Genomic DNA, 10,362 nt, shown 5'->3' with positions numbered 1-10,362 from the left:
TCGCCTCTATAGTGGATGCACGGTGGACACCATCCTTGTCAATGATTTGCTTCATGTCGAGCTCCCTAGTGATGAGCCCCAAAGGGAGGATCACCACGTGTAGTTTCCATGCATCGACGATGCATGGTACGAAGACAATTTGGTTTTGTAGCCAACTACGAGGCTGCAAAGACGATTGCAAAACCTAACAGTAATAGAGGTGAAGCTGCGAGTTGTTGGAAGAAGAAGACGTGATGGGACCAAACATGCAATACCAATGGGCAAGTGGAGCTCAAAGGCGGTACAAACCTATGACATGAAGGGCCATAGGAGAAGGTAGTGTGGTTAACCAAACTATACAACGAAGGAGCTCTCGGGTGGAAGGTCCTGGCACTCTAGTTTGGACACTGACACACACATTGTGGAGATGTGCACAAGCTCTTGTGGTAGGGCACTCTCAAAGTGGAAGTATAAATATAAAAAAGAAACTGACTTAGAGCAAATTGTTGGAGGAGCACCATGACTTGAAAGAATTAGAGTCAAGATGGAGATTGTTGTACGGTGACTCAAAATCTACTTATAATAGAACTCAATAGAGGTGTGCTTTTAGGACTTCTAGTTCTGTTAGGACTGAAGTGTAGAACCCTACTAGGCTACTAGGAGTAGGTCTCCTACCTATATGTATGGGGGTTTAAAGAGACTATATACAACTAGGGTATCAGATTCTAACATGGAGTGTGGCCTGTGTGAGGGAAGGATGGGCGACGACAGGCACAAGGTGCAAGAGTGAGAGGGCTGAGGGAGGGAGGAGAGAGATGACCGAGATGGGGCGATGCGTGGCCGAGGTGTGCACGGGCACGGATGACGCACCATAGCTATAAGGCGGCGGGCAATGGACAGGTAAGGACGATTTCCCATGCCCCATCTTAGTAGAGATAGAGATCTCTGGAATACATGCTAACACTAATATAGTCTCGGGCCTATTTCCTAGTCTATTACCACATAAAAAATAACTAACATCATCGTCAGCATCGCCCCACCCATGGCAAAAAAAAACACCGTAAAAAACCTTTCCAATCCAAAAAAAGGTACGGCAAAAAACCAGCAAAAAAACAAATACGGGAAAAAACAGGAAAAAAGGTACGGCAAAAAAACCCAGCAAAAAAAAACAAATACGAAAAAAGGTACGGCCCTCCAGTTTAGAAACAAACTCTTCCACATCCCTATTTTAAAAAAAAATACCATTTCCAAAAAAATACAGCAAAAAAACGTTTGCGAAAAAAAACATATACGGCAAGAAAAACTCGTTTAAGAGACAAACTCATTCGGATCGAAAATCATATACAGCAAAAAACATGTCTAAATATTCCATATCCAAAATCATGTAAACGACCGGTTAAAGGCCGATGAAACTGATCATCGATTTTGGCCCTGAAAAAACTTGGTCTCTTGATCGACTACGACGTCGAGTCCAATCAACAACCACGTCGCCTATACTTAATAAATCCACAGGCGTTTTCATGATGTTGAGGATGTAGTCGATGAACGGGCACGTTACTAGATGCCTCATCTGTGGCAGAACCGCCTAATCTAATGCCTCTCAGGAGTACTTATCTTACATTAGACACTAAGTAACTAAGAGAGGACACTAAACTACGCAGTTCCATCGAGCACACCCCAAGGGAGAACTCAAAAATCCATATTTTTCATCAGGTTCATAAATGAGAGAATATAGCTTACAACATTCTCTTAAGTCATTTCTTACCGTAACAAAATATTACCTCAATTGATTATAACATCGGAATATAATAATGTTATCAGAGTTACAGAGAAAGCAAGATTAATTTAATGACATGGTGGAGCATTAACATAGTGGATATTTTTATATAAGAGATGCTAGTAGATTTTACATCTTTTCTTATAAAAACCTTTAGTGAGGGTTATAAATAAACACTACGGTCATAGCGGGAAAAGAATCCTCTCTGAGCCCACTAGGAGGTTTCCACGCACAAGGGTCAGCTTTATGTATCCTTCGATCACCTGCAATAGGAAGAATAAAACCCTGAGTACTCGATTGTACTCAGCAAGACTTACCCGACAGGAGGAAAACAAAAGACCCCAAGGATATGCAAGGCTTATTTGGCTTATGGGTTATTGCATCTGCGGAAGCATTACTAAATGTACGCCCTTATATTAAATTTTATTAGCTGTCATCATTAGCTCATTAACTATCCATTCTATGTAAGCTCCTATGCTACTTTTAAGCAGGTGGTGAGCAATCAGAACCATTTTGTCATCTTTCATATTCTAGATCTTACTATGGTGCTATACCATAGCTAAGTTGGTACCATCTCACAGAAACGGCGATTCGCGAATCAATGTATCCCAGCTGGGTACCCCGAAATACACGCCCCGTTTGTACCCTAGGCACAAACAAGACCAACCCATTCCACTCCTATCACGGGGTCCAGGTCCCCATCTAAACTTGGACTCCAAGCCCCCACACTTGAGACCCGATCTCAATATGGTGCTTAGACCTCCACCTTTCCCCACCTCTAATCAATCGATTCGAAAAGAGCCGGAATCCGCGACAAGAGCGTAACGAGTCTTTCCGCTCCCATAAGCAAGTATGTGCTCAGGATAATAAGTCCGTGACCTGACTACCATCCACAGCAACGGACGGTCATCAATCGATATAGGCGAAACAAGGGCAATCCGAGCCTCGCTCGAATGCCTAACCAAAACCAGATCCAAAGTATCATTTCGTCCGGCCTCCAATTATCATCCATATGTATTCCATGTGATAGTAATATAATAACAATAATAATATCTTTCCTATCTCTTGCGAGTGACAGGTAATCACTCGACTTCTATCGGATCCTATAGCATAGAAATCTATACGATCCTGACATACTAGTAGGACTCATAGGATAAGGATATATATATGCAAGTGGTTTTCATTCAACTCCTTAAAACTTAATGCACAAGCATAAGATAAAGTGTAGAATAATAGGGGTTATTTACTGGGGCTTGTCTAGGTAAGATATAACCAAAAGTTAGCATTCCATCATAATAACACGACCATCAAGGCATCATCTTTTTCGCTACTTTAGTCGACTCCATGATCCATCGTTGTTCCTATTATGATATACGTGGATGCAACGCAGAGACGTAAATAATCAACGGAAACCGAAACTCTTAGAAATATGATTACGCCTCGCAAGCTAACGAGATAGCTCTAATAACTAACGTGCTAGGCTACATATCCATGTCGCCAAGTAATGCTTTGTCTCCAGAAAAATGTTTTAGTTCTAAAATCCCAAGGTGTTTCGTCATTTTATTGATTAAACATATATTTTTGAACTAGGGCTCATTTAGCTACCTTAGAAAACTAATTATTATGGAGCTACAAAAATTACAGTGAGCTCATAATAATGTGAGGAACTTACTGTGAAAGTTTCAGAGCCAACACTATCACCAATTTATCATAATAATTCCTACAAATTTATATCTTACAATATCAAGCATCTTAAATTAATTAGATAACTCCTAAAAATATTATAAAATTATATGAACAAAATATACTAGCAGATAGATCATGATTTTAAAAACCTAACAAAATTAGTTTCATAATTTTTGGACATCTATATCATTTTATATTAATTATCAAAGTTCAGCTCAGAAATAAAAATGAAAGCTATTTCTATTTTCCCCAAAAAAGTAACCGAATCTGGCCCAACGCGGCCCACGTGAGGCGCGGCCCGCACGCGGATGCGACCCACGACGAGGAGCCCGCGTGCGCGTTGACATATTAGCAAAAGCGTCCCTAGACTCTGACCAAAACAACCCGTAGTCTATGTTACTATTCCTAGAGACAACACCTATGCAAAAGACCCTTGCACTATCTCCTCTTTACAACGGCATGGTCCCTGGCCTCTCCCGCACGCTCCAGCGCGGCGAGCGGTGGAACTGGCGACAGCGCCGACCACCTGGGACCCATGCTAACCTAGCTAAGAGGTCGAATATCACCAAGGGGTCGACGCGAGGCGATAGGCGGCGGTTGCATGAGTCGGGACGCCGTAGAAGGACCTCTCCATGAACGACGGCAGGCACCCTGCAGTAATGGCGATAGCGTTCTAGTGAGCCGCAGCAACAACAAGACAGTAGGGGTAGCAGGTGAAGAACGACAACCCACCAGTGACCTAACCGAGGTGTCGGCTCGGCCGAAGATGACCCGAGCAAGGCTGGTCACGTGCGTGCTACGAGGTGAACGGCGGACCGCAAAGGCACGGCCACATCAACGATGAGAAGGTGGCACTAGAGCTACGACTAGCATGTGCACGGCATAGAGGGGCTCATGGTGGAGCTATTGGTGCAGCCAATTCAATGCAGGACTAAGTGGGGAGGACTGGCCATGGTGCGGTCAGTGATGGGTCTTAACGGCGCAGTGGCGGGGCGAAGCTCCAAAATTGAGGCTTGGCTGAGCCACAATCAAAGCAAGGTGGGGACAGCTAGAGAGGGGATGTGAGGGTGGAGCGGTGGGCGCAACTAATTAATGGAAGGCGTCCTCTCACGTCTAAGCGCTCTAGCGGACAGGGGAGAAGCGAGCGGACGAGAGGTGGTGGGGACTCAGTCAGAGGCTCGGCATGTGTGTGCTTGGCAGGACACGATTGGCACGACTAGACGGCCCATGGCCAAGCGCTAGTCGACGGCCACGTGCTCGCTGCCGACGTGGCCCACGCACCATAGTGCCATAAATGCCAAGGCAACGGTGACATGGCCTCATGCGTGTAGCGTCAAGGCGGGCTAGCGGCGTAGCGCAGCGGTAGGCGCACAGCATGACGATGCGACGGTAGCAGCAGCAACGTCAATGCGGCGTGGGTGCGGAGGCAACAGCAGCACCAACGGTAGCCGTGGTGGTAGGGGCGGTTGGGTGCAGAGCGGACCGGTGGCCTAGCGGTGCGGCCAGAGCGACCACGCCGTGGCAAGGCCATGGCGGCCACGACTAGCCGGTGCGTGGCCACACACGCATGCATGGCATAACTGCACGACGATGCGGGTCGGCCACGCATGGTGACCATGCGCACGGCGCCAGACAGCACAAAGCTTTGACATACCCGAATTCTAAAGCGAAGCAAAAGCTGCTGATTAACTCGACTAAGGTTCAACCAGTTTCACTAACCTAAAGCCAACCATACCAACTATCTAGCAGAGCAATCACCATGACCCAAGAGCAACTAGATAAGTCGCTAAACGAGTGCCAACATAGACTCATCACTGAAGTACCGGTTCATGAACAGAGCGCCACAACACGGTTACAGCGTGTTCTAAGGAGGTTTGGGCAATTTTTACGAGAGCAACGTGACATCCAACATAACTTTGACCTATGCCATGCTCAAGCACTCACTTTGATGCAGTCAACAATACCAAAACATGCAACTAGTGTTTAAACATTTTTGGTAGAAATTAAATATCAAAATAGCATTGTCTTACTACTTTTCCATACTTAGAAAAGTTAAGGATTTCAGTTGGGGCTAAGTAACCATTAACTTTTTTATCGCAATTTTTAATAGGTCTAAACCTTGTTAACTTCAACCAACAAATACTTCATGCAATAGTCCATACCTTATACTAACCCATAGGAGCAAAATATTTAAGCACCATTTAGCTATTTTGCTCAATATGATTAGCCAAAAATGATATTTTAACAATAGTTCAAGTGTTTACCGACTTAACGAAAAGAGCTTATCTTAACGTCAAATTTAATTTTTAACTCCCAAGAGCACTAGTTAACACTATTTTTTTTATTTTCCTCAACCACAAAAGTGAGTCACATAGAATTTGTTTATCATTTCACGTGCGTTATAAATTTTTAAAACCCAAAAACTTGTTTGGCTAATTCCTCTCGGACCTAAATCTCGGTGCTAAGCAAGCTCGTAACACCAGGGGTGTTACATCGTCGTCCGGCACACATTGGCCCGCATAAGGTCGCATGCCTCCGTGGTGGTGCCCGAAGACGGCAGAGACGTGGAGGAGTTTGTAAGGAAAATGGACCCTAAGCCCATTTACTTTAGATTTTGGTGTTTGATGACCAACACAACCAAATTGGACTAATGAATTTGCAAGTGATTATTTTATAGTTCAATAGGGTGCAAGACATGACTTGGACGAAGGCGACGTGATGATCCAACGATCAACACCATAAGTAAGACCTTAGAAGCACAAGAGAAGACCCAAGATATCAAGCAAAGTCTAAGCACGAGGATAGGAACCAAGCCGTACGCAAGATCGCAAAGAAACGAGCTCATAGAGGTGACCGAGACGCTGGACCGGACGCTCCAATCAAGAGGCTCGGCAACAGGCATCAGCAGCAGCGACCAGACGCTGGCGGTAAATCAACCGGATGCAGAACAACAGCGTTCGATCGAGTACAGAAAGGTTCTAGAGTGGCAAAATTATGACCGGACGCGTCTGGTGGCATGTGACCGGACGCTGGCAGTGTTCGATTAGTTGATCGCGATTCTAATGGTTAGGATGACTGGACGCGTCCGAACAGGACGTGATCAGCGTCCGGTCAGTAGCGCATGTAAGGAAAATGGACCCTGTCGACGAAATATGGTCAGCAGTTCATCTAGAGGTATGCCCCATGATGGTAGATTGTCGGTAGACGGTGCGTGTAATCAGGAACCAGATGGTTACAGAGGCACAAGACATAAGATTTATACAGGTTCGGCCGCCGTGTTGACGTAATACCTATGTCCTATGTCTCATTATTCTGTATTGATTGAGGTGATCCATTGTAGATGTTCCCTGAGGGGGACCCCTGCCTCTCCTTATATAGTCTAGAGGAGGAGGGTTACAAGTAAAGTATCCTATTTGGTACTATTATAATATCTAGTACAACTTGTAATCTTGCCGTGCACGCCTCGATCTTACGGGTCAGGCCACCTCGGATGGTGCGGCCCATGTACCATCTTATGGTACCCGGGGTATATCCCCCACAGCTAGTCTCCGAGCGCCATGTATTCTGATGTGATACGCCATTTTAACCTTCTTCGAACAGTGAGGCTTGAGTTCTTGACATCTCCGACCACCGTTGTCACCGGAGAAGTAGGTTGTCTGAAGAATGTATGGTGCTCTTAAGAAGAAAGAAAAAGATTTCCGTCCTAGGAAGTGTGCCCACTTGGGTTTCTGTGAAGAAACGTCAGGGTGTCTTGAAGCGTAGCGTCTTTGATCGTCAGAGGCGTAGTGGTCGAAAAACAAACATATTCACCGCAAGGTGAAGTGTGCCCACTTAGTCCTCGAGCCTGGTAGTAGGTGACATAGGCACGTGGTGCCAGGGTCTAAAAAGAATTCCCAGTTAAGCTGAGAATCCAATCGTCGTACAGGCGATACGAGCTGCACCGGTAGGTGCATCGTACCGATATAGTCCCCGAGCTTACTGGAAGGCAAGGTATGAGCCTTGTAGCAAGGTCTAAGTGAGAAAAAAATATCCCAACTGTATGCGAGTCGCCAGTCGCATGTAGTCAAGACATAAAGTCCCCGAGCCGTGGTCGGAGAGTGGTCGAGGCAGTCCCCGAGCATAGGTCGAGGAGCGAGCGACGAAGTCCCCAAGCTGTGGTCGGAGAGTGATCGAGGCAGTCCCCGAGCATAGGTCGAGAAGCAAGCAACGAAGTCCCCGAGCGTAGCTCAAAATTCCTATAATATAAATATGTAGAATGGTAGTACATGATGTACAAAGTAATAAATTATGGAGAAAAAATCAACGGTGAAGAAATAGCGTATGACGCTCAGCAGTCATTTGCAAATGAGCATGATGTGATAAAGCAGTTGGTGCTTTGTAAACATCAGTGTTAATATGAAGTTTGTGTTTATACTTAATATAAACTGTCCGACTAGTTAGTGTGTAGCTGAGTCTCTAGCCCTAGCTAGCCCATAGTCCATAACGTCGAGCGCGGAGCCAGTGCACGTGTAGGAGAAACAGGCGTCACTAAGGAGCCACTGCCGACCACCCATAACGCAGAGGGTAGATGCTCGTGCACATGTAGGGAGAAACCAGAGACAGGGCCGTCTCTGGAGGCATCGAGCATCAACATGACTGGTCGAGGATTTGTATTAAGTATAGCTGTATGTTATATTTAAGATGGTATACATGGACAAACGTTATTTGAAGAATAATCATGACAAGGACGTTGTGGAGAAACATCGTAATGAAAATTATATTAAATATAAATATTAGAAGTGTACTTATCTTTGGATAGAAATCTGGTCGATGGCGATAAAGTTGTCCGATCCTCGTACTTTTTTGGCCTATTGTGATGGTGGTTGCGGTTGTCATAGCGCCATTCTTCGTGGCGATCATCATTGCGACGTGGTCTGGTGGTCGAGGTGGTCGAAGCTCAGCAGAGCCGCTCGGGACGTGGTCTGGTGGTCGAGGTGGTCGGCGGAGCCGCTCGGGACGTGGTCAACGTGGTCTGGTGGTCGAGGTGGTCGGAGCTCGGTGGAGTCGCTCGAGACGTGGTCGACGTGGTCTGGTGGTCGGAGCTCAGCGGAGCCGCTTAGGACGTGGTCGACGTGGTCTGGTGGTCGGAGCTCAGCGGAGCCACTTAGGACGTGGTCGACGTGGTCTGGTGGTCGGAGCTCAACGGAGCCGCTCGGGACGTGGTCTGGTCGTGGAGGTGGTCGGCGGAGCCGCTCAGGACATGGTCGATGTGGTCTGGTGGTCGGAGCTCGGTGGAGCCGCTTGGGACGTGGTCGACATGGTCTGGTGGTTGGAGCTCAGCGGAGCCGCTCGGGACGTGGTCGACGTGGTCTAGTGGTCGGAGCTCAGCGGAGCCACTCGGGACGTGGTCGACGTGGTCTGGTGGTCGGAGCTCAGCGGAGCCGCTTGGGACATGGTCGACGTGGTCTAGTGGTCGAGGTGGATGAACGCAGCTCGGACGAATGTGGTCGGAGCAGTCCGAGATCCTCCTTGCACGCTTTAGTTAGCTTGTACAGCATCATGCAACTCGACGGCTGGCCCCTCCGACGGTGAGTGCGTGCATGTGGTTGATCCGTATATGCATGCATATTTACGCGGATCCAGTCGCTGTGGAAGATGTATACACGTACAAATAGTGGATCCATGTAGTCTTGATGCTAGAGTAGGAGTCTCGTGCTCGTGCTGTGTCTTGCACGTGTCTGAGCTGTTGACGTCTCGAGCCCGTCCTTTTTGCTTCTCGGTGAAATTCCCAACGACAACTTTCTCGGTTGGTGCTTGCCGATCGAACTTGGATCTGTTGGGCCGCATCTTTCCATCGTGCATGAATACATGCAAATCTTCATGGCCTTTACGGTTCTGTAGATCGGATCATAGAGCCACGAATAGTGTTGGCAAACGGGACCTACAGCAAGCTGTCAATGCGCTGACAAGGCGTGGGACCACAATGAGCAGTCAACGATGAGGGCCGGCACGAGCGTCAATGTCGTCGGAAGCCAGGTCGCCATGGATGATGTTGATGAAGAAAATCGCCATCTGATTCGTTGGAAGATCAGCACACACAACCCCTAAAAGGGGACCCCTACCTGGCGCGCCACTGTCGACGAAATATGGTCGGCAATCCATCTAGGGGTATGCCCATGATGGTAGATTGTCGGTAGACGGTGCGTGTAATCAGGAACCAGATGGTTATAGAGGCACAAGACACAAGATTTATACAGGTTCAGCCACCGTGTTTGCGTAATACCTACGTCATGTGTCTCATTATTCTGTATTGATTGAGGTGATCCATTGTAGATGTTCCCTGAGGGGGACCCCTGCCTCTCCTTATATAGTCTAGAGGAGGAGGGTTACAAGTAAAGTATCATATTTGGTACTATTACAATATCTAGTACAACTTATAATCTTGCCGTGCACGCCTCGATCTTACGGGCTGGGCCACCTCGGATGGTGCGGCCCATGTACCATCTTGTGGTACCCGGGGTATATCCCCCACAGACCCTAGGCCCATTTACTTTGGATTTTGGTGTTTGATGACCAACACAACCAAATTGGACTAATGAATTTGCAAGTGATTGTTTTGTAGTTCAATAGGACGCAAGACGTGACTTGGACAAAGGTGACGTGATGATCCGATGATCAACACCTTAAGTAAGACCTTAGGAGCACAAGAGAAGACCCAAGATATCAAGCAAAGTCTAAGCACGAAGATAGAAACCAAGCCGCGCATAAGATCGCGAAGAAACGAGCTCATAGGAGCGACCGGACGCTGCACCGAACGCTAGAGGAAAGCGACCGGACGCTCCGATCAGGAGGCTCGGCAATAGCAGCAGCGACCGGACACTGGACCGGACGCTGACGAAAAGTGACCAGATGCTCCGATTAGAGGCTCGGCAACAGCAGTA

The sequence above is a fragment of the Miscanthus floridulus genome, chromosome 19, assembly GCF_019320115.1.
Source record: "Miscanthus floridulus cultivar M001 chromosome 19, ASM1932011v1, whole genome shotgun sequence".
NCBI classification, from domain to species: Eukaryota; Viridiplantae; Streptophyta; class Magnoliopsida; order Poales; family Poaceae; genus Miscanthus; species Miscanthus floridulus.
Note: the sequence above shows the minus strand (reverse complement) of the source record.